The sequence below is a fragment of the Haemaphysalis longicornis genome, unplaced genomic scaffold (assembly GCF_048455015.1).
Source record: "Haemaphysalis longicornis isolate Haplotype H1 unplaced genomic scaffold, Haemaphysalis longicornis Haplotype H1 scaffold_1, whole genome shotgun sequence".
In the NCBI taxonomy this organism is placed as follows: domain Eukaryota; kingdom Metazoa; phylum Arthropoda; class Arachnida; order Ixodida; family Ixodidae; genus Haemaphysalis; species Haemaphysalis longicornis.
Genome location: NW_027526203.1, coordinates 399,065,885 through 399,091,820, shown reverse-complemented (window position 1 = coordinate 399,091,820; position 25,936 = coordinate 399,065,885). Strand labels below are relative to the sequence as shown.

The following is a 25,936-nucleotide window of genomic DNA, read 5'->3' as shown; positions in this document are numbered from 1 at the left end:
TCACCTTTTTTTGGGCCGCAACGTTCATGGCTCCACGAACTAGTTCACAAAACGCGCGCAGGCTGGTACTGGCGCGCTAGCGAGTTCTCGTTGGCGTGCTGTTGCCATAATCACCTACTGCTTGCAGGCAGTGGGCACAGGCCAGAATGAACAGACCCTTGGCTTGGTGCGAACACGCTTTTTACGATACAGGCATGAGGGAGGCAAGCTCCAAATATGGGGGAAAAGCGCATGACATTTGGGCGTCTGCGGGTACGCGGAGGGCGTTCATGCACTGCTTAGGTTTCGGCTAGTGAATGCTACGATTCCAAGCCGTCCTAGGAGGCTTATCTTTATGCATTTTTACAGCTGACAACATGGCAGAAGCGCGGTACGATGATTACTGAGTTATTGAGAATGCCCATCCAACAACGCCAACGGTTGTGTTTTACAGAACCGAAACCGAAACTTGTTTGGTTGCTCACCTTGGGCATCGTCCAATCACGGTATCCGCTCCTCCTAACGTCACGGCTTTAGTTGGTGCGGCCGCCGCAAACCGCGCATGGTAGTTTTTCTTCTTTCGCGCTTTGTAAAATAATTACCGATTTGTCAATCGTAAAAACGATGAAAAGTGTGCTAATTTGAGCCAGTCTACACAGTGCAAGCAAAAACGGGAGCTTGACAAATTCACTTCAGTGTCCTTTTAATGCCTCGCTCCCAGTGTTACCGTTATGGCCTACGATCAGTCTGTATGCAGTGTATTTGATTCGCACTTGGCAATAAATGCTGCCATTGATGTTTTGCCTTCGCCGCCTCCTGCCTTTGTCTGTCTCCGCAAACAACGGACCCGTCCACAGCCGGCGCTCGCAAGACATGTTTGCTGAGCGCGGATGGCTGCGGGGTGGGAAATAACTAGTGTGTGAAATGTTGAATCCCACAACCTAAGTGACACTCGCTAGGACTAAGCCTCGCCAGGAATAAAAGTATATCTCTCTCTCTCTCTCTCTCTCTCTCTCTCTCTCTCTCTCTCTCTCTCTCTCTCTCTCTCTCTCTCTCGCGCGCGCGCGCGCGACGACCGTCTAGAGTCCCCTGCGCACGTTTGTCAAGCCAAGCATACCCACTTATGGAGTCCCACTGCGGCGACTACCTGACAAACAAAAAAACAAAGAATATGCTGAACTCTCGTGAGTGCGTGCCTCGCGGCTACCGCCCAGTGTCATTCGCGCATGTTTGCAAGCATGTTTGCAAGCCAAACATACCAACTTGGGAGAATGGCCAAGATTGGTAAAAAAAATAAATAAATAACCCTATAGCGTTCGTCGTAATCGTAGCAACACTTTCTCAGGACGAGAAAGACACCTCATAGCGAATGCCCCTCTAAGGTGGTGTGCAATGGCTATCACTTCAAAAAAGAAAAAAAAGGGGTATTGCTCACACTTATAGCATCGATATAGCACACTTATAGCATCATCTTTACTCCATCATTAATGATGAACTAAAGGTCGTTGCGGCAGCGAAGAAGCGAATCGGCTGCAATTGTGGACTTAAACCGTCGGGATGGCCGTGAAGGCTGCGTACAGGTTCGCTGCCTTCAAGTCTTACGCGTTAGTGTGAGCTTCCTTATTTTTTTCTTTTCTCTCTCTCTCTCTCTCTCTCTCTCTCTCTCTCTCTCTCTCTCTCTCTCTCTCTCTCTCTCTCTCTCTCTCTCTTTTGTTGTTGTTGTTGTTGTTTGACGGCGGCTCCAAGCCAGCACGCCAACGCCGCAGTGGTGCCGGCAGCCGTTCAAGACAAAGCGGCGCCGCGGAGCCGTGGTCCGCGCGTCTCCTAATGGAACCTCTGTGAGACCAACCCCGGCGACGGATTCTGTAACAGCCTCCGGCCTCCAAGCTGTGTTTATATCGTTTTGTGAATGACTGTTTCTTAAGAAGAACTGCGAGTTGGGCTTGTTAGTATATGTTCATGATGGAAAACAGCGCAAAAAACAAAACTTGGACACGAAAGACTACGGGAAGAAGCGCTACTAGCAACTGAAACGTTTAGTCGTCAAAACACACAAATATATACACACAATCTAAGCCACCGCCAACACAAAATGTACAGTACAATCTACAATCTTGCACAGTCACGGGGAACAACCACCAAAACACTGCATACAACCAAACCGCACGTGTTCAAACCCCGAAAGACGCACGGTACACTTTATCAGCCTTTATCCAAGAAAGCAAACTCGGCATCTGATAACAAGACAGAAAGTTGGCTGACACAAGTACTTTCTTCTTTTTTGATGTAAAATGCTTGAATTGCCTCTCTTGTTGCCCACTTACGGTGTTTGTCAAGAACGGTGGTGTGCGGTAGCTCCGGGTGGCACGCGCATTCCTCGTGGTTTTGGTTGCCATCAGTGAGAGAGAGAGAGAGAATCAACTTTAATAGAGCCCATTAAGTGGTTAGTGCATGCAGGCACCAGATGGGGTGGAACCTTCTTCGCGGGTCCCATATGCATCCAGCAGCTCCTGGCCCCTGACTGCCAGCGCGAGTTGGGTCGTCAGGTCAGGGCTGGACAACAAGGTCTCCCATCGCTCTCGCGGATTGAGGTTGGGGAAGTTGGGGGGAAGGGGTGGTGGGGGGTTCTTGTGGTGAGTGCACTCGGCTATGACGTGTGCCAGGGTGCCTTCCTTGCTCTTGCAGAACGGGCACTTGATATCGTGTGCCTCCGGGTACATTTTGTGTAAGAGGACGGGATGCGCCAGCGACCCCGCCTGTAGTCTGCGTACGATCGTCTGTTGGTTCCTGTTGAGGTGCCGGTGAGGTCCGGGGAACCTACACCTGCCTTCCCTGTATAGCTCGGTAATGTCTCTGTAGCTCGTGACAGGGCGCGGTAGTCCCGGCTCGTCCTCGGCCCGGTTGGTCAGTTCTCGGGCGTAGTAGTCGGCGAGTTCGTTGCCTACCACCTGCGAGTGAGCCGGCACCCACACGAGCTCTATGGCTCGTCCCGGTGGCCTGCGTCTGGACAGAAGCGCTAGTGCGGCAGGAGAGACCCTTCCCTTGCGATAGCTTGCGTAGGCCATCTTGGAGTCCGTGACCACTGTCTTCGCTCCCGGCTGTGCGAGGGCGAGGGCCACGGCCAGTTCTTCAGCTTCGAATGGGTTCGTCGTTCTGATTGACGCGCTGGTGACCAGTCTGTCGATGGTGGTGACAACCGCCGTCGCTCTGGTTCCACGTTTGGGTAGCGAGGCGTCCGCGTATAAAATCTCCGGGTCCTCTTTCAGCTGCCGGGCGCATGTTCTGGCCCTCGCGGAGCGTCTCTCGTCGTTTCTCCACGGCTGCATGTTCCTGGGGAGCGGTTTAGTCTTTATTGCATCCCTCCATTCCTGGGGTAGCGTTTCCGTCGTCGGTTACGGTTGGATATTCCATCCCACCTTGCGCATAACGGCCCGGCCATGCTCGGTTCGGCTGAGCCGTATTCTTTGGTTGGAAAGGTGGGCTTCCACCAGTTCTTCCACCGTGTTATGCTTGTCCATGCCCAGCAACTTCTGCGTGGACGAGTGGACGGGCAAGCCCATGGCGAGCTTTACCGCTTTCCTGATCGTCGTGTTCAGCGTTTCTCGGTCCGCCTTGGTTAGCTGAAGGTACGGGGCGGAGTACGTGATGTGCGACACGACGAACGCTTGGACCAGGCGCAGGGCGTCGTCTTCTTTTATGCATCGGTTCTTGTTGGTGACCCTGCGGATCATGCTTATGGATTTGCTCGGACGTTGTCTTGATCTTGTTGACAGCTGCGTGCGCCTTTCCGTCGTCCCTAAGCAGGAGTCCTAGGATCCGGATCTGCTGCGTGGGCTTGATTTCTGTTCCTTCGATGGTGACCACCACGTTCGGCGGCGGCTCTTTCTTCTGTCTGCCGGGTTGCACCATGAGTAGCTCCGACTTCTGCGGGGCGCAGCTCAGGCCGCATGTTTTTGCGTACTCGTGGATGGTCGTGAGTGAGCGTGAGTGGCAACTCCGGACGGCCCGTGCACTCCTGATGCAATGCATGGCCAAATGGGAACACGGTATCCCTCTCAACGAGCTGTTATGCTCACGAAGGCGAACGTTCAAGCAGCGGCCAGTCTGACCGATGTACTTTCCACACTTGAAAGGGATACTATACACAACGTCCTTACCGCACTCAACAAACTTAATGCCATGTCTTATCCCACAACCATCCGTCCTTTTTTTTTCTTTCTTGTCTGCTAACCTTTGCACCGCAGGGCAAATCTTAGCCAATTTGTTTTGGCCTGAAAAGACGATGCGCACGCCATATCTGGAAGCCACTTTCTTCAGCCGATTCTTCAGGCATTCGTCTAGAATGCCTCTCTGCGCAGAGCTATTCAACACTTGATTTTGTAGCATTTCGTCCATATCGATCGAATCAGCACGTTCGTCTTTTAGGGAGGAAACGGGTGTTAGGCAAAATAAATTATATGAGCATTATGTACCCGCATGCTGCAGCCCCGTTCATGCACACTGACACTCCGCTCGTAGTTCCATGGTCGCAGCGACACCGTCTTGTGTTCGCGCAATCTACGCCGCTGGCACGTTTTGATCTTTTCCGGCTTTATGTTCTTTTTCACTCTCTCCGCTCGAGACCCACTCGCTTACAAGCTATTTCTCATGCTTCGCTCCAACAAAGTTTTACCTTGGACTCAATGAGCTGGGAAAATTTCTGAGCATTTTTCACTAGGGCAACTTTACTCAACCTCTGATGGAATTGCGTGTAATGGCTGCTTTATTTTATAACGAGTACGTCACTTCGTGGCAAAAAAGATGCCGTCATGAGAGAAAAAAAAAAGAATCATGCAGGTATCGCGGCGCTGAGGAGCCGGAGTTTCAGCAAAGCTGTTATCTGTGTTTGCGCTGATTATTGCTGCTTCTGACTCCATGTATTGACGTCGTTCAGGTGCAATGCAACACTGGTGATGTTCTGACGCAGTCCAGTAGCGCGATTGTTCACTACCGTGGTTAGACATTTTCCCATTTCGGTATTACGACCCAGTACGGACTCGCCTTCAAAGCTATCCTTTGCGACGTATCGAATCTGTTCAGCTTTATGTTAACGAGTGGAATTGATGATGATATTGGCTGTGTCATCAGCTATGATATTGACTGTGTGTCGTCAACAAAAAATTGTCTGTCATCCATCTTCTGTCACAAGTAATGCGTTGAGGCTACGCGACTTCGACACCTGCTTCCATTCCATGCTGAGCACAAGGATGCGGGTTCGATTCCCGGCTGCGGCGGCCGCTTTTCTGATGGAAGAGAAAAGCACAAACGCCGTGTGTACGAGATTTCGGCGCACGTTAAAGATCCACAGGTGGACAAAATTAATCCGGAGCCCTCCACTACGGCGGGCCTCATCGCCTGTGTAGCGTCGGCGCGTTAAACCCTATAATCAATCAATCGACGTCTGCTTCCATCACGATAAGGCAATTTCATGCCACACTGCCTAACACAAAAAAAAAAGAAAAACCGAAGGGCTATGTAGAGGGTAGCTACTATGCCCTGAGAAGTGTATCTTAAGGACGATATACTTTTTAAATTTCGCGTTTCCAAATTTTTGTTTGTGATTATTATTTCTTTGTGTGTGTGTGGGGGGGGGGGGGTACGCCCCCCCCCCCTCCCCTCTCTCCCCCGAACCGAAATCCTGCGTACGCCACTGGGCCATTCCCTCACTGAGCTTCTTCCTGGACTTGCGGCTGTCTCTGCATGCATGACTAATCGAACGCTTCGCTCCCATGTTATGGCAGTGCTCGCGCTCCCCGAGATATAACGCAAGCATCTATCTCCCCGTTCACCCGAAAGACCTGGGGCGGTATTCTCGAGTTTTGTCCCTTTTGCGTCCCTTTCAAAAGTGTCCCTTTTGGCGAGCCCTGATTGGCTAAAAGCAAACAACCGGAAGTGACGTAACGCAAGCGCGCAAACCTACTGTCACCTACTGCCAACGCCCACTGGTTAACCGGAAGTACGTCACGATGAAAGGGACGCAAAAGGGACGTTTTCAAAAGTGACAGTTACGAGAATACCGCCCCTGGTATTGTACCTGCTGACACCGCGAGGGACCTTAGTATTAGGCGGGACATTTTTGAAGAGTTTCGTGTCTCTTGCGTAACGAGGGGCAATAGCCCTCAATGCGGTACAGTCCCATGAATCTCGGTACGGCCTATATAGATCTAATGAATGCCGAAAGCCGGTTTGTTGTTGTTTGGTTTCGTGTTGTTTTCTTTGCGAGTGTGCGGTTAGCTTTAGGGTTTTTCATGTGTGTAATAAATGTGCGTTTTATTAAACAAGCCAACGGCTGTCCCTGATCCACCTCTCTGAACCAGGACAAAACACTCCACATGACAAAACGTATACCTTTAACAAACTTCTTTTCCTTTTTCGCTACAGTTGTAACTGCCATGGGTTTTCTTCTGACACACAGGCATTCTTAGTCAGTTCTAAAAGAAGTGTGTAAGCTTTTTTCAAAAAACACCTTTAACTTGTCAAGTGGCCACATAATCAATACGGGCATAATCGTTCTTAATTACCCCAGCATTATGTCCTAACTCTCTCTCTTTTCAGCGCACAGTGAAAATTTGCCCTCGGCGTTGTGCTGCTGAGCACCAGGACGCGGGTTTGATTCCCGGCAGCGCCGGCCGCTTTTCTGGTGGAGGCGAAAAGCAAAAACGCCCGTGTGACGAGATTTCGGCGCACGTTAAAGATCCCCAGGTGGTCAGAATTAATCCGGAGCCCTCCACTGCGGCGCGCCTCATCGCCTGCGTTGCGTCGGCGCGTTAAACCTTACAATCAAATTAAAATTTGCCCTAGAGGCAATATAGAAGTTATATGTGGCAGGGCAGTGTAACATGCAAGGTATTGAGCTGTTACGAGTTATCAACTCGTCACATTATAATAAAATACACGTTATTTGCTGTTGCTGTTGAGGGGACAATGATTGGATGGCATGCAGTTATTATACATAAAATCACTCTAAAAATTGGCCAAGAAAAATTTTGAGCCCTGACACGCACCGGATAGGGGCCAGCCGTGCCGGAAGATGATGGCGGCTGCTTTTATTTTTTATTAGGGTTTGCGACGTTATATATGTATACTTGAATAAACCGTTTTAATCCCAAAATAATAGCCTTCTGATTTTTCATTCAATTGACTATAGGAAATAAACGGTTTTGACCTTTGAAAACCGGAAACTTTAACCAGCCTATGTATTTCCTTCAGTAAAAAAGAGGTAGAATTATATCTGCATTGCTTCTAAATAGGCAACATATTGCACTTTGTTCGCTGTGAAGTGGCACATGTAAGGGATTGTGAGGCACTACCTCCATCACTACTGGTTGCGTTTTCTACCAAATCTATAAATCAGTTCCAAAAAAATTGAAGCTTTCTGTGCCTATAATTGTAATCTGGACCATTGAATTGTAATTGTAATGCATTCACACCGTGATGTTCTCAGATATCCTAATATCATTTCTATTGTTTTTTTTTTCTGCAGTCCTTAAAAGACAATTAACAGGTCTCAACAACATTCAAATTTTGCATTATTTGAAAGATTGGCACCCATGCCTCACATCGGCGTTTGTTGAAAAAAAAATGTTGCTGGCATCATTGATGAATTAGTGTTTCAAAGCGCATTTCAAATAACATATTCCCCCTGCCTTAGACTAACTTGCAAGGGCCGCCCTGTGACGTACTTGAGCCAAAAGCCAGCAGTGAATACTGAGACCTAGGGCCACCCTGCACAAATTGTGACCAAACTCAATAAAACCCAACAGGGTGTTTCATTGTAATAACATTGGCGCGCTGGATAATAGCAAAGCAATGGGCTTCGTTATTGCTTCGGGTTATGTAACCGACAAGAACTGAATGAGCGGAGCGGACCTGCCCAAGCAGCAGAAATTGCCAATACCAAGCATGGCAAATCATCAGTGGCCAATGTGTCCGAGCTTGGCAATACCTCGGCCGCCATCATTGGCTGGCGCTTGGGAAAGGTGACAAGCCAACAATGGGCCAAGCTCTGGAAGGCCAATATTGGACAACGCTTGGCAAAGTATGTTGCCATGATATTGCCTATAAGTGGACCCCAGGCTATTTTCATGCCCATTTTTGGCTTTGTAGCCAGTCCTTATGACCAATGCCTATTTTATGAGTTGCCTCGCGGCCCGATTTCTGCTTTACACATGCCATTGTACAGGAAATTATTTAACGAGTGCGCATTGTTTATTTATAGCGCACTCCTTAAATAATTTTTTGTACAATGACATGTACAAAACAGATATGGGACCGCGAGACACAATAAACAAACTGCATCAACTTTGCGAAGCAATGACGTGACTTGTCAAAAACAATTGAGAAACACAACACGCCGAGTCTCTCTCTGTAGTTTTTTTATTATGCATATCAAATTTACGAGAAACCTGGCTTAACAGTGGCAAGAATACGAACACAAACATGAAAGCAAGCACACACAATAGTCGAGAAAAATTTTTAAAAAGCGCTGCTCATGAAGCGCGAACCGAAGCATTCAGGTAAATGAAAACAGGACCATTATCCCCGGTAATTCTCCGACCTGCCAAGATCACGATATGTTGTTCAACAGCACTATTGTAGAATAGGCCAGCTTGGAAAGCTTGTCTCGGCTGCATCCGCCACTTGTCCACGGGAAACACCTTTACGTCGTAGCGCCTGTAATAAGTAAAAAAAAATAGTTCACTACAATGCTAAATGCACGCTGCTTACTAAATACAGCACTTCTTACCAGCCTTACCACATTTCCGTGTCAAAATATGTCCGTGCCTAAAGTTCTAGCAGAGTCTGGTTCTAGCTTGTTAACACTCGCTATGAAACATAAAACGTACTGCACTATTCATTTCTCAATACTGCGTTCTACGGTAGCAGTTACTTGGCTCGTTCTTGATAAAACAGTCCGGAATTTCACCGAAAATGGGCTTCACTCTTGTTGCAGTCACGCAAGGTAATTAAAAAAGTCCAATACACAAAGCAACACGGCAGCGGTTCCGCGAAATTTTGTTGTGGCTACTGTACCCCATAAACATTTATTCGCGACGAAATGTCGTGCCGTCAACGTTTTATTAGCGCAAGTTTTGTTCGTTAACAACGCGGGACCCAGAGACTACAAGGCAACGCACTACACAATGAGTTCGGAATGACGAACGTTCAGGTTTTTTTTTTTTTGCAAGGCATCCATGCCAACTTGGAGGTTGAATACAAATTTCCTTGTGACCTTTGAATGCGTTATATTTTGAGGGGTAACAAAACAAAGCCACAAATAAAGTATTAAACTGGTTACGGTGTTGCTGTCGCCGTCGCTCACATCTGTCTCGTCAGACGCGCCAGATGCGAACGGAACCGACGGAGAGGCCCAGCGGCAGTGTAATTACTTTGTCGCTCGACAATATCTTTACTTTGCTCAAGAAAATAAAGAAACAGAAGCTTCATTTATAGCTAGAGTTTAAGTAAGTCAACTTAGAACATCCGCAACTCTTAGCCCTCATTCACACAGCCGTCAACTTCTCCGTCACGGCACCGTCACATCAACAAAAAGCGACGTTGACGGAACGGAGAAGTGTTCAGACTGGATCTACACGGGAGCTTTCCGTCAGATTACAGGGTCGTCTGCCCAGTGATCAGTTTAGCCTAGAATTGAGCGTTTTTAATCTGAAAAGTAAAGAAAATAATTTGTGCTCACTTTTCGCGAAATTTAGCCGTAAAAATTTGTTTTCTGATTAGCTGGTTTAGCGCGGGGCATGGTCCCGTCACGTTGACGTGACGGAAACGTAGAACTCGGCCTCCCGTCACCGTCGCACCGTTTTCGGCGAGAAATCGGGCGAAAAACGGCACCCATGACGGAAGACGGTGACGGGAAGGTGACGTTACGGGGTGAAAAACGGCTGTGGGAATGAGGGCGTATACTGCACACGATTCTTGCTTCAACGCATGCTGAACGTCGTGAACCTGCAGTGGGAGTACGACCGCTTGTTCGGAAAATACAAAGCCGGAAAAAGGATAGCTATAACTGCCGTCACACAAATGGAAGTACATGTATGTGACCGCTTTTTTCTTCGCAAGAACCAACAACGCTAAGCAGCACTCACGGGCGCCAGTTGTTATAAACGACAGCTTAAGTTTTAGCGGGAACGAGCGCGAGCCTCCCGCACCGCGCAAGGAAAAATAAAATGGTGACTTACGTTTTCAGCGGCGGCCACAGCAGGCAAACGATGTTATTCCACCAGTCAGGTATACTTCACATGCAGAGCCACCGACACCAAAACGAACCTCACAGACACGTACAGGAGTACTACCGCAGTTTCAATGCCACAAAAGAGACGGAGCCGTCGGTGCAACGCGTCCGTCCACCGGCCCCGCCGCGGGTTCAAAGAACGCGCAAAGGCACAACGCTGAAGTAGGTCGACGGTCACCGTTGCGTTAGGACACACAAATGGCCCATTCCTACTGAACGTGTAACACTATCTCACGCTTTTTTGAATACGCTGCACTTTATTTTAAGTACGCTTTGTTTCATGGCCCGGTGCTGTGGCTCTTTAGGGAACTACTTTTTGCTGCGTTGTGGCCTGTTCACCCGCTCTAACCGTCGCCGTCACGGGCTCGGCAAGCTCAAGGCCGAAATGCGCTTTTATCCGTCAGCTGAAGCTCGGCTTCCGATGAGCCCTCCGTGGGACGTTACTTCCGGTCGCCGTTTGCTTGGCGCTCACTCAATCTTTCAGCCAAGTTACCGATGAGTGGCCGACGGCTCGGAAGCCAATGGGGGCCCATGGGGTTTCCAATCATTGGCAATCGGCCTCGGCTGCTTGGGTGGAACCCTCAGTAATCCTAATGTGAACATTTCACAAAACTCCCATGGCCACAAAATTAGATATCCAGAAGCAGGAAGCATCGTTATTTTAATGTTGATACTTTTTATTACTTCATTCATTGCCTCGTTTTTTTTTACTACTCCAATGTCTGTGGCTAGGGGGCCGCGTCATGTATACATGCTCCCCGTCGGCTCCCGCCTTGATTGTTGTATTGACCGGTAATTTCCAGTTATCGCGGTAAAACCTACACCACGAAGATCGCTACATCACGCGGATCACCTGGACACCACCCACAACAGTATCCGTACTACCACTGGTCAGCAATCGCCCTTTGAAATCGGACCACGCCGCTCACTTCGCTAGGCCTATCAGGCCTAGCTCGCAAGCCCCAGCTGCGCCGCGCTCTTGGCACGCGCTCGGCTCCCGGCAGCTGCGCCGGCAGCACATCTAGCGCCTCGTATGCAGCCCTCTTCAAGCACTATGACACCAGCATCCGACGCACCAGCATTTGACCCCCTGAGCGGACGGTCGTTGCCACGCGACGACCCCTGGAGACAAGTACTACACCAAAGACAAGCCCTCAAGAACCACAACCATCCGAGTACGCCTCAAGTAAGCCCTGAACGCAGCGTTCCCCCTGCCGCTTCCCGTGCACCGCCTGTTCCCCGACTGCCTGCCACAGACTACAAGATAATTATCCGCCCGCGCTCCGGCCTTCGGGTCGGAGCTTGGACCACCAACCAAATAACCAACAGCCTGCAAGTCGCCAGCAACATACCAGCCGCACAGTTCTACTCCCAAGTCAAGGTACAACCCCAAGCCCAAAACAACCTCATTGCGGTAAGCACTCCCAATGAAGCCATCGTTGACGCCCTCCGTTTCTTTACCGCTATCCAACTCGGCTCTACTGCATACGAAGTTACGGCCTACATGAAGCCGCCCCCGGGTACTTCCCGGGGCGTTATTCAGGGCATCACCCCAGGCACCACCCCGCATGAACTCCGCATGGCCATCCATATGTATACCACCGGCCCACCCATCTCGGACATCAGAATGCTCGGGAAGTCGCATGCAGCACTTATTACTTTCGGCGGACCTCACGTTCCATTCTTCGTGAGGGCGTACAGTGCCTTAACTCGCTGTCGCCCTTACCGCAATACATATCAGTGCTGTGCTCAGTGCGGCGACCTTGGTCACCGTCAAGACATCTGCCCCGATCCCCACAGGAACATTTGCGCGCAGTGCCACACCCCCAACCCCACTCCGACCCATGACTGTGTGCCCTGCTGCAAACTCTGTGGACTTACACTACCGCCAGCAAGGAGTGCAAACGCAAGCTGAAGCCATCACCCCCACCTGCTTTCCGAAACGTCATCAGCCAAGCCCTACCTATGCCCCCTTCGTTGACGCAAGCTAACTACCCAAGACTGGCTCCCGCTGACTCAACAAAGGTGAGCTGGTCAGCAATTGTCTCTCCTCCACCCACTGCTGCCCCGCCACAAAATACTGCTCCAACCACCCTCCACACAACCAACACTACCTCCCCAGGACCTGAAACAGTAACCCTCCTCCGAGAAGAAAATGCACGCCTCAAAAATCAGCTCTCTCAACAAACACACCAGATTAATGCATTGCAAGCCCAAATCACTGAACTGAAACAACTCATCACGGCGAACAACACCTCCAAGGCAATGCAGAACTCACAACCCTCATCACCCGCCCCCTCCCATGGTGATGTTATCCAAAATGACCCGATGCCTACACCTATCCCCACCACCTTACCGCAAGTACAAGAATTGATAAACTTCGCCACAGACAGCATCAAGGCCTTTCTGTCAGACGCTGTCAAAACCATAAACTCCCGCATAGACCGAATGAAACACCGCTTCCAAAACTGCGAAGAACGATTATAGCAACTAGAACACCGCCAGGGCAAAAAGCACAAGAAGTCCAAGCAACATCCCCTGCCTCCTGACCCTGGACAAATGGAACTACCTGATTGCGACGATGAGGACTCCCTTTAATTTCCCCCCTGACCAGAAGACCACCGTAGCTCCAAACGAACTGCTTGTATGGCAATGGAACTGTCGCTCGTATACCAATAAACGCGACCAACTTCTTCCGCTCGCTCAACAGAGCAGACCAGACATCATCGCATTACAAGAAACCGGCACTCCCCATGTTCAGCTCCGCGACTACACGGCTTATTCGACAAATTCAAACTCCCGCACTGCAATCCTTGTCCGCATGATCCTTACTGCGCAGATTCTAACCAGCACAATAGACCACACGTTTATAGAAGTTCTCCCTGCCCACGAGTCCCAACCAAGCTTGTTCGTACTTAACATTTACAGTCCTCCAAAGCATCTGCTTACCGGAATTCGTGACCTACTAAAACGCGCCACGATCGGTGCGAAACACTGCTCGCTGATTGTCCTGGGTGATTTTAACGCGCCGCACATGGCCTGGGGCTACGGACGAAATACCATCAAAGGCACCAAACTGCAAGAGGCCATACACCAATTTAATTTTACGATTCAAAACCACCCTCAAACGACAACTCGAATAGGGAGTAGCGTTTCCCGAGACACCACCCCTGACCTCACGCTTACCAAGAATATCAAGGACGCCCATTGGGAATGTACGACACACACTCTGGGCAGTGACCACTACCTCCTTGCGCTGACGATCACCAATCAGAAATGCGCACAACTCCGTTTTGGCACTGCCAGATTGACCAATTGGAAGAAGTTCCGCGATCATCAACAAGATGTACCAATCACAGACATAGTACAATCGAGCCAAGATCTAATTACCAGACCCGGCAAGTACACCACGGAAATCCCCCTTACCCCTGACTACCCTGCAATAGATACTCATTTGCAACATCTGTGGGATGCCCGCGCAGGACTACTTAAACGCTAAAAAAACACCGCACTAATCGAAAGCTCAAACAACGCATCGAACGCATAACAAAGGAAGCAGCCGAGTACGCCGCACACCTAAGCAGGCTGAACTGGAGTCACTTCTGTGACAAGCTGCAAGGTACACTTGGGACCCGCAAAACATGGCATATCCTCCGCACGCTGATGGGCACACGAGAAACGAAAACAACTACAACTCATCAACTTCGTCGCCTCATCCATAATTACCCGGGCTCGGAACAAGCGATACTTCACGACCTCATGCAACGCTATGCAAGCTGCCAATCTGACTCCCTCCCCCCCCCCCCCCTTCCCGTGTACACAGGACAACCTAACCCAGAATTGGACGCCCCCTTCACTCTATCCGAACTCGAAGCCGTCCTTCACAAACTTACAAGCAATACAACACCTGGCAAAGACAAGATACCAAATAAGCTCCTCAGAAACCTGGACCATGCTAGCCTTGATCACCTTCTGGACTATCTCAATGAACAATGGGCGCAAGGCACTATCCCACCAGAATGGAAACATGCCGACATCACCCTTATACCTAAGCCCAACAAACCCCTCAAGTTGGACAATCTCCGTCCCATCTCCCTGACCTCCTGCCTGGGAAAGCTCTTTGAACACCTCGTTCACAACCGCATCTCTGGATACCTAGAAGATGATCACCATTTCCCCGACACCATGTTTGGCTTCCGTCCCCACCGCACAACGCAAGACATACTCTTATAACTAAAAGAAGATTTCCTCGACCACCTTACTTCTCACAATCGCTATACAATCCTGGCACTTGATATTAAAGGCGCATTTGACAATGTGTCCCATGAAGCCATACTCGCCGGACTAAATTCGACAAACTGCGGACAACATACATACAACTACGTTAAAGCATTCTTGACAAATCGTACAGCCACAGTGGGGTTAAGCCACCTACGCACTGCCCCTTTTCCTACACGGCCACAAGGCACGCCCCAAGGATCGGTAATTTCCCCTCTTCTATTTAACCTGGCAATGAAAGACCTACCTCCGCTGCTGCAAGCCCTTCCGCACCTCAAACACGCCATCTATGCGGATGATCGGACACTCTGGACCTCCACTGGCTCTATTAGAGAACAACAAGACACCTTACAGCAAGCTGTCCACATCATTCAAAACTACATGCAACAAAGATGTATGACATGTGCACCCGAAAAATCATCGATTCTGACTCTCACAAAACGGACCTCTCATCGCGTCAAGGACAAAATTCCTCTACCGATAGTTACCTTGAACGGACAAGCAATCTCCCATGCTTCTCAACTTCGCATATTAGGTCTCAATATCCCACAAGACGGTTCCGGGTCACAAACAATCCTACCATTACAGCGCACCGTAACCCAGCTAACACACCTCCTACATCGAGTAGCACGAAGACGACACGGCCTTAAAGAACATGACACCACGAGACTCGTCCAAGCACTACTAACAAGTCGCATCACGTACGGCACACCATACCTACTCCTCAAAACTGCAGAAATCAAGAAGCTCGACATTCTAATCCGCCAAACTTACAAGACAGCACTCGGCCTTCCTTCTACTACAGCAACCATGAAATTACTCCAACTTGGCCTTCACAATACATGGCAAGAACTTATCGAAGCCCACAAAGCCACACAACTACGTCGGCTCACCCTTACATCCACTGGCCGGAACCTACTCACCACACTCGGCTACTCAGCTCAAGCTCGCCATGACCAAAAGGAACGAATCCCTCTCTCAATCCGCCAGCAATTGCGCATCGCCCCCATGCCACGCAATATGCATCCAGAGTACCACACCGCCCGCCGTCAAGCCAGAGCTCACCACCATTCGACTGCATACGCCCAACAAACTACCACTCGGTACGTAGATGCTACGGCATACAATCCCCAAGCTTTTGTTTCCAGCGTCACCAATCACCAGGGGCAAGAACTCACTACCATTACGATTCGCACCTCACAGCCCACCACAGCGGAAGAAGTCGCCATTGCCCTCGCGTTACAAACCACTGAAGATTATATCACGATCCTAACAGACTCCCAATCAGCCTGCCGCAACTACCTCACCGGCCGCATCTCTCATCAAGCCCTGCGAATTTTACGTCAGAATCTCCATCTGCCCCTCGCACATATCTTATGGACTCCAGGTCACATGGGATTAGAAGGCAATGAAGCGGCTCATGCCGCGGCCCGCGAACATGTACTCCTGGCCGTTGCCGACTGCCCTAATAACTCCCTCCCCTTCGCCCCGCCCCCAACCCTGTCCACGCCTCTCCTCACATACACCGATATCCTCGCCCACTATGGGCTACAACGACAGAAATACCCACCTCCTCACCATACTCTCTCCAGGACCGACGCAGTTACACTACGCAAGCTGCAGAAAGACACCTTCCCCCACAATACACTGTACCACGCCATGTTCCCTACCCAATACCCAGCCACGTGTCACTTTTGTCCAAACATGGGAACTCTCTACCACATTACCGTAGAATGCCCCAACACCCCTACCCAACCGCCACTCCCCAACATCACCACACAGCAGTGGGTGGAGTTGCTGGCCAGCTGCGACCCCTCTACCCAGCGCATGCTGGTAGAGAGGGCAACGCGAGCAGGTCACCTCCAAGGCATCCTGGACTGAGGACGCCTCTCACCGGGCGGGCGCTCTAACATCGCGCTTGCTGTCTTGAATAAAGTTTATTCAATCAAATCCAATGTCTGTCCCACGCACGCCTTTGTCGTGCTGGTGTTGCAATGCTTCTACTAATATCTGAATAAGCAAATAAAAGGTTTGGTGTGTTTCCCACCAGTCTCAATTGCGAAAGATTTTCACCGTGTTCTAGTTTCTGACATGTTACTGCTATTATTTTTAAAGACGATAGTCTTTCTTGGGCTACTTAAACTCAGAAATTTTGGTCTGTCTCTATGTCTATCTGTCTGTGACTCGATTCAGCCACTCGGCCAAAGTGAAACATAAGCTGCGCAATAGTCTTGTATACCCACAGCCAAATCTAAACGTCCAAGTCAGGTGTAAATGATCATACTTGTCAACATTGTTGAACAGGGTCAAGACATTACACAACCATAAGGTAGGAAATCAATCCATAAGTGATATTTACAGTGTTCCTTTCTTAAAATATACACGGATGCTTGGTTTTTGAGATAGCAAATAAAATACTATATCAACTGCAGAAACCGTTGCCTGCTGTTGCCCGCGATACCTAGCGGCATTAAAAAAATCAAACGGCAACAGCAACGGAAGGTTCCACTATATAGGTACCCCGTTCCGCTTGGAACGCTCGTGCAGTAGGGCAACGTGGTTCTATAAACGTCAGTAGAGTGCCTCGATTTACGCGCGTCTCCTCCGTACGGCAGCGCTGGCATCGCGGCACCGGACTTGGAGCAGTGGAAGGCGGTAAATTTGAATTCACTTGAGCAAACCACTAGTGTGTCATCTTGGGAAGAACGAGACGGAAGAAGAACAGCATGAGAGGTGAGCGGGAAAGAGAAGGGAGGGAATTTACTTGCCTGGGGTGCCGGTCGTCTATCGTCTTTCGTCGACATTTGCAACGAAAGGAGCAGATACGCGGCCATTTTTTTTTTTTTTTTAGCGTACACCTGCTTTTTCAGCAATTCCCGGCTGGATATTAACGGGAGCCTTGAAACTATGCCGGGTTGAGGCCCGCATTTAAAGTTGATTGATTGATTGGCTGTTTATTGGAGGAGGTCATAAGACCCTGAAGGGGATGGGGGGGAGTGGGAAAGGGAAAAAAATATGAAAATAAAAGTAATCGATAACACATTTGCACTTTTTGTCCCATTAGAAAGTCAGTTCGCACTTGTGATTAAGTAAAAAATTGCTCTGCTGAGGACACCGAACTCTTCTTTTTTGCTCAAGCATGTTTGCCTAATTTTTTTCCAGGTGTACTCATCCTGATTGGTTGATTGTAGGGTTTAACGTGCCGACGCAACGCAGGCGATGAGGCGCGCCGTAGCGGAGGGCTCCGGATTAATTTTGACCACCTGGGGATCTGTAACGTGTGCCCAAATCTCGTAGACACGGGAGTTTTTGCTTTTCGCCTTCATCAAGGTGTATTCATCTGATCTTATCGAAAGTCTTTACGCAACGCCATAATGTATTTTGCCTTTTTGTACATTTGTGTTGTATAGAGGGCAACACACTTGTCTATAACACAGGTTTGGTGCTTGTAGCTTTATCTTGCCTCGGCCGAAAAGCATTTAAGAAAACTATTGTGTCATTCTGAAGTCTTAACGATATATTTTGACCTCAACGTTTTTTGTGAAAAGTTTGAGTCCGCAGTTTTGAGAGGTGACTAGTTGTAGTTGAACTCAGTGTTAAAGACAAGGGTGTGGCGCATTGTACGTAAATAAGCGGTAGAAGCGCAAAGGTTCACGGATACGTCGTCTGCTCGGCGCCGCTTTCGGTTCGAGAGCTCTCCTGGCCTCCGTCCGGCAGCGGCTTTCACGTGCGTGTATGCGTGTTTTTACCCGTTTTTACACCGAAAAAAGAAAGCCCATGCACCGCGCCTTCAACGAGTAACAATGGTGGATGCTACCAGGGGCTTCTCGAATAGGTAAGCACTTTGTGACAAATAAACAACATCCACACATGCGCGTGAAAGCCGATGGGGGACGGGAGGTCAGGAGATCTCTCGAACCGGAAGTGGCGCCGAGCAGACGACATACCCGTGAGCCATTGCGCTTCTACCGCTTCCCTGAAACGTTGCATACATATACACCTTTTAACGAAATGAGGTGCCGTGAGATACAACGAGGCAACAAAGCTTGCTTGGCAAGGCGAGTTCACGAAATATGTACGTCCAGGTTGCTTCCTGTCCCAATTTTTAGTGTTTGCAAAGCTCTTTTAGACTGTCCATTACGCCGCAGCGCTCCACTTGCCCTGCATGTTCGATTTCTCGCATGATAGTTTGATCATAGAGAAAGAAAGATGGTTTGTCCTCTGTTACATTTGCGAAGGCGTCCCCGAACCGAGCTCCGTCATGTAGCGGTAGCGTGGTGAACGTGCGGCCAGCAGGAAGGCTGCCTCTGCTCCGGACGAAGACCCGAGAGAAACAAAAACTTGACTCCAACCCACGCTGCGAAGGTGGTTGGACTGCGAGGCTGTAAACGACACCCACAATGATTACCCATGCCACGTCAATTTAATTCACACACGTGGCAGTACAAAGAGTGAAATCAGACTCTGGCAGCCTTTACCTAAGTTTTGCGGGGCGTTTATTCCCGCGTAGCCGAGTGACCGCAGGCAGCAGCGACGTCAGAAAGAAAACGGAGAGGAGCGTCTGGCGAAGGGTGAGGAGAGGGGCGGCCCGCGCGGCTATGGCGCTCTCCCTGCCTCCCCCCACTCTTGTTTCATGTGTCTTATCCCTGGCCCTTACACTTTCCCCAGACACTGTTCCGTTCGCCGCTAATCCAAACCACGTGAACGCCGTTATCATACATTGTCCGGTTTGCACTTCACAGGAGGGCTTTGAATAAGCGCAGGTGGTAGACCCGCTGCTGCGTTCGTTGAGTACACCTCGTGTTGGCGTAGCTTAGTCGGTAAGACGATGGGCTGTCGCTCCGTTTCTCTATTCGCGCCCAGGTTCGATTCCTGGCGGTGCCAGCAATTTCTTTCATTTAGCCTGGGGTTTCCTGTTGACGCGGACACGAAAATTTCCTTCGCTGGCAGAAGTATACTGCTTCGCAGTAAAAACTGAAGCCGTTCCGCTCAACGTGAAAGCCATGGGCGTCAGCAGGGGGGTGCAAAAGGGGCACTTCCCCCCCCCCCCCCCACCCAAGCCGCCCCAAAACAATTGCTCCGCCTCCTCTCCATCTCACTCTTTCCGCTCATACAATGGGTTTCCCCCTCAAGGCAAAATCCTGCCGACACCCATGGTGGAAGCCGTCATCCGCTCATTGCTACCACCCTTCACGCTCTTCGCCTCCCTGTCTAACTCCTCTCTTGATGCATTGAACTGAGGTTTGTCCAATTCAATTCAATTTTCCCGCTTTCGCAGTGCACGCACGCCCTCTGCCTAGTACGGCACGTGGGGGAGTTCTGTTCTTTTTGTGCTTGCTTTCATCTTGCACGTGCTCGAGCCTTACTGCGCCATTCTGAACGCGTCGTTGATTTTTTTTTATTCCGCGGCCACTTTGTTTCGCCCACTATCATAAAACCCGATCCAACAAACATTATTAACTAAATAAACACGGGGACTGCTGGTTAAGTACATATATTGTGCCTCAAATGTACCTGCAGTTTTCCTTGCGATAACTACCGTATAAGTAGGAATATAGGTAAAGCCGGACAGTACGTCGACCCCCTTACCTTGCGGACGAGCAATCATAAAAAAATATTATCTATGAGCAATTGTTTTGTCCGAGGTTACTCATTAGAGCTGTCTGGAACCTTGTCGGACCACTGCTTCTGTCTGGCTGTCTCCTACACAGCAAGTCGTCCTCGGTGCAGCCCGGGGAATTGCTAATGGAGCACTTCTTAAACACTCACAAGACCATGCGAGCGAGCGCCAAGCATGGGACACCTACGTGCAGGCCAACGCAAGAGCCGGTTTGCGCAGGCGGTCGGTCAGCAAGCGTCGTGGGGTTGTCGCCGGCCATCCATTCTGCTGGTGTACATAAGCCGCCACCTTGTCCTTCAGTTCCAGGTTCACAGCGCAGCGTCCACGAAACATCTTCCGAGCGTTGCATTCGGAGGGCTGCCCCTTCAGCTTACGTCAGTAGTGCGCGGTCATATTGCCGTTGGCTTGGGCATGCATACTATATGACGTATCGAAAAAGGCTCTGGGGAACTGGCACTAAGTGCCCGAACCTATCCTGAGCAAGAAAATAGCACGCACACGCTCACTGACAGCGAGAGAAGCAACAAAAATTACGCCCACCTCCCCTCGCGGGAACCCTGGTGTGATGCAACGCATCTCATGGGGGGTTCCATTGGCGTTTTCCATCGTATTGATTACGCTTATAGCAGGGATTTTCACGCGAAGGGGAGGTGGGCGTAATTTTAAGTGCGAATGCACTTTATAAGCGACCCCAAACCATCCACCGCCGGCGGCGGCGGCGGCGGCGGCGGCGGCGGCGTCCGCAGTCCTCCTCTCTCTATATAAAAAAAACAGCATCCGGCGCCAGGTTTCGATCCGAGGACTTTGCGGCCGCAGCGCGACGCTTTACCGACTAAGCCACGGACGCGACGCTGATATCAGTGTTAGTAACGCGCTTTATATCTTTAACGCATTCAAACTACGTCGTCAGCGGCGTGCGTTGGCGACTCAGCGGCGTTATAGCGGCTTGATAACTGCGTGGTGTACACGTGATACTACAAACCCGATGGAAGAGATGGAAGAGAAGGCGGCGAGGCGGTGGGCTGCGGGGGCCGAGCGCAAGCGCCGCAAGCGGGCCGACAACCGTGCATTCGCACTTTCACATTCTCCCCCTCGGGGAAATGCGGGGGAATTTTTCATTTTCACCATGCAATGCACATGCAGTACACGTATGCTCAGGTACGGTCTTTATTGCAGACGAGAATGAGTTCCTTGTGGTCCGTAAAGTGCACAGTTAGGGGCTCGACGATTGCATCAAGCAATCGTCGAGTACTGCGAGAGAGTGCAAGCGTAACGCGGACGACCGTCGACTGAGACCGTCGGAGCGCGGCATGCCGCTTTATACGCCTCGAGCGCGGACTGTAGGGGCGCCACTGAAATCCCCCTAGCGGCCCGTTTCGAAAGCAGTCGCGGGAGTTGCCGGCCCGCTCACCACTGTCTCCGTTGCTTTTGAGGCACGTTCGCGACTGATATTTTCCGTTTGTATGCGTTCGAAATACATATTTATGTGGAGCAGTCACTCTGTTCGCAAACGTGGTGCATTTGCGAGAGTGCAAAAACTTTCTGGCGCGATCTTACTGCGGTACATTCGGTCCGCATAAGCGCCAGGTGTGTGTCGCAAGCCGGCGTCACGAAACCGGCATATATGCATGGATCTGATTGTAATTCCACTGCCCTGAAATTTACTAACAGCAACTCCGTAAGCAGCGTTCATTCAGATGCTCATTCTATGGCTATACACTGCAATGTAAATCGGTTTCGTGTGGTTTCATAATCTAGCGGAGCACTCATACCAGACAGCCCGCTAGTTGCGCTTTATATCTCGGGTATTGATCACTACCCTGAACAAGCCAATGTGGCATACATATCACGGACATTCTACGTAATAAGTAATATTGATAATGCAAAATTACATGCGGGAGTCAGCACAAACAATTTACGGCTGGGTCGTCTTGTCGCGAGGTGAGCTTCCCCAAACAGTCATCGGTTACATATGTCCTCCGCTTATATCCCCGGCCGTGACTAAACGCTTTTTCGAAACATCATCATATGACAAGGGGAGCCTGTAGAATTTAGCACAAAAGTGAAATCAAGGGGCCTAATCATATACCACACTCAATCCAACGACACCTTTTATCGCTTGTGAACTTACTTACTGTACTTCAAAAAATGTGTCCGCAGAGTGATCCCCTGTTCGTTATAGTCGAAAAACAAAAAAGAGGGGAACGCGTAGCTTGTGTGTGATTTATTAAAACGGTCTTTCCTTGATTTCACTCCGCATTTGTACGCAACGATAGATAAGCGCCCCCTCCTCCCCCTCCCTGTCTTGGAAAACATCCGTGCATTTCGCATCTAGTTGGTCTAGTGAGTTCAACCTTGCTCAAGGTAAGACGAACGTCTCTAGGATTTGCGAAGCTGCGCTGTTTTTTTTTTTTTTTTTTCATTCTCACATGAGCTATTACATTGTTTCCGGACTTGGCAGACCATTTATTTTTCCGTGGTTTCGTTAACTCTCCTTGGTCCGTTCTATCAGGCGGGAGTGGGCACATATTTAACGACCCATAGACTTATAATATACTTAAAATGTTCGCGTGGCCTCTATTTCTATAAAGGCACAAGTTATTGCCAGGTATATTAGGTAATCACCTCCCCGAATGATATTTTTGGACGACATATACATTAAAAACAAGCCCGAATTCGTTGTCCGCGCTGCAAAACGAAACCTACCTCTCACTGTGCCAATACCAGGGGCGGTATTCTCGTAACTGTCCCTTTTGAAAACGTCCCTTTTGCGTCCCTTTCATCGTGACGTACTTCCGGTAAAGCAGTGGACCTTTGATTCAAATACCGTAACTGTTCTTGCAAACGCATTTTAAAGAACTTAAACCGTATCAGAGTATCTTTTATGAGTTTATTGTTCCGCGAGCGAACCAACAATAAGGCGACGAAAAATCGTCTGCTCCAAATCGTCTGCTCCGAGTAGCCACGGCTCATAGCTCCGCCGTGCTTGCATAGCGTCACATCCGGGTGTTCGCTGTTCGCCAATCAGGACTCGCTCAAAAGGGACACTTTTGAAAGGGACACAAAAGGGACAAAACACGGGAATACCGCCCCAGGTCTAAACGAGGCGTCAATAGAATTCACTTGCGCCTGAGATATTCAGAGGTGACAGTGGTGATACGCCGCTGCCTTTGCCGACGCCCGTAAGAGCGACGAAGAAGCGCGCAATACCGCGTCCCCGCTTTACTCTTGTTGGCGTTCGAGCACTCTAACAACTCTAATCAGGACGCAGCTGTTTTTTAAAATGCCCTAAACGTACTATTTGCTTACAGACATCACAATAACAAGATGTTTAGGGCGCGGAAAGGCAAAAAGAAGCGAAAGAGGACCAAAACACTGCATGAGCCGCTATCAGCTGCGCTGCGGGCATCCCGTAAGCGTCGCGGAGAAGCGGCGGCAGGCGGCGTTTGCGGGATTAGCGCTGCGTGGCTGATAGGTGGTCATGCAGTGTTTTCGTTCACTTTCGCTTCTATTTGCCTTTTCGCGCACTAAACAACTTCTTATGGTGACGTCTGTAAGCTCCGCGCTCTTACGTCTGTAAGAGCGCGGAGAGAGAGAGATTACTGCACATGCGCAGCGCGCGCAGCGCCGCCCACCGGCGCCTAGCAACGGAGTGAGAGAGCGCTGCGCCAACCCGCAGCTGTTTGGGAGAGAGTTGTCGCTATCGGAGAGAGGAGAGGAGGAGAGGCGCAGCTGTGCGGACCACGACCTACTCTATAGAGTAGGTCGTGGTGTGGAGTAGTATAGAGTAGGTCGTGGTGCGGACAACGCCGGACAGACGCAGGAAGGACAGAGGGGCGAGCATATAGTGAACTAGAATGATCTAGTGGCGCGAACGGCGAGAAAGGGGTGTGCTCTTCTGTGTAGAAAACACCAGGTGGCGCTGCTGCGCTCTCTTCGAAAGGCGCCGCCGCGGCAGTCGCTGTACTTCAGGCGATCTGCAGTTGTTGTGGCTGTCGTTGTTCCGATGTTGGATAGTAATTAACCTTTACAAAAAAAAGCTACTCGCGTCTGGAATCCCCGTACCTTCCTAGGAACGTTTTATTGCAAATCTGCCCGTTTGAGCGGTAGGGAAACGGCTATAAATCGTGTTGTTTGGTGTCGTCTGCTACCTGCGCAGATGATCGATACGAGCGTACGCGTTCGATGTGCTGCCGGCGGACAACTGGTATGTTTAATTCTTTACGAATGGATTTACTTTTTTTGTATTTACTGTAATAAAGTCCCGGCATGAACCTACTCGTGAATTTGCCTCTACAGAAGCAAATTATACCCAGTATTCACGCGTCCAGTAGCACCCGGCTGATTTTTTCAGCAGCAAAGTTTGCAATGAACAAATTACCTTTAGAGGAAGCTTTCCCCAGGCACTTAGGGCTGAATGCGGCGTTAGCACGTGCAATACATCACTAAACGCCGTAGCCGTCATGGCCCCTTTGCAGGCCGAACTGCTGTCAGCTTCTTGCAGCACACTGTTTGCAACAGCTGGGGAATATATTTCACCAAGAACGTTTTGATCGCCGGCAAAATTTAGCCGGCACCAGAGCTTTGAAGGAAGCTTGACTTCTTGAAGATGGCTAATTGTGAAAGCATCCCATTCCACAGAACTTGCGCCTTCATTCGATGAGCCCTGCGGAGAGAGAGAAGTCTCGGTGGCTGGCGCACCTCATCTTTTTCGGCTCTTCAGCTTTGTCGCTTCTTGCCGACTGCCGAAACTGGAACTCTTTTTTTTTTTTTTTTTGCCCGCCTTTTTCTTTGCGGCTTCCGCCTGCATGCTCCGTACAGAATTCGACGCACAGTAGGCAGGATCAGGCGCGTAGCCAGGATTTTTGTTCGGGGGGGGCTAAGGTTGTTCTCCGCCCCCCCCCCCCCCCCCCAAGAAAAAAAAAGCGTGGTAGTTTGCAAGCACCCTTAAAGGCTATGAAGATAAAATTCATGTTTGGTTCATTAAAAAGTCTGCCTTGTCCCGACAACAATGATACCAGTTTTATCGCAAACTTCAAAGGAATATTCGATATATTAAATTAAACGTTTGAAGCAATGGCGAATCCCCGCCCACTTTCCGGCGGCGATTTCACTATGACAGTTCGATCAGCATCTTGTTTGTACGATTGGCGCCCAATGACTTAGGTCACCGCCAAGGAACATGATTGCGCGATTGTAGAGGGGCCTCCATGGATCTTATCCTTTGAATTCTAACGTGCAGTTAACACACTTATAACTACGTTTTAGTGCAAGCCTATATATATACCACTCCTGCCGATATCACTTCACTGCAGTGCTAAATTTGAAGATTTTTGACATTTGTTGCATTGCTTCGGTTGAAAAAACGCCTGTGATTGGAATGGAGCTGTGCGAGTTACCAAAGGGTAGTTGCTATTCATTTGAACAAGGTTGTATTTTGTCTTTAAAAGGCCCTTTAAGGGTCTCTCATAATATTGGTGTTTATTGTGATTGTATTTGTGCCAGCTGAAGTTGTAAACTGGGCGGAAATCCGCAGACCGCGTGATACAAATCTCTGCCCGTGATACGGGACGTACATTGCACGCACGGGAACCTTGTGCAGGCATTGCATTAAACGGCCATAGTTTCATGCAATTACTTGCTTTATTTCAACGTGTGGAGTATGATGAGTGTGACATCCGCAATAAAATGACGTAGGCCGTAAGAATTAGATTTTTTATTTAGTTGTTTTTGTTAACAATGCAAAATAACATGTTTTGCATTCAACGCCC

The 25,936-nt window shown here is 49.7% G+C and overlaps 1 protein-coding gene across 2 annotated transcripts in view; it reads left to right on the top strand.

Moving 5' to 3' along the window:
• The window catches only part of LOC144155377 (uncharacterized), a 120,868-nt gene that overhangs the window by 68,411 nt on the left and 26,521 nt on the right, over positions 1 to 25,936 (top strand). Inside the window, exon 4 of one of the 2 annotated variants that reach the window (XR_013319568.1) lies at positions 6,574 to 7,108. The exons of the other annotated variant lie outside the window; for it this stretch is intronic. The gene's annotated coding sequence lies outside the window, so the exon portion shown is untranslated. Of the gene's footprint in view, positions 1 to 6,573; positions 7,109 to 25,936 lie in introns of those variants that run through there. 2 annotated transcript variants of the gene reach the window in all.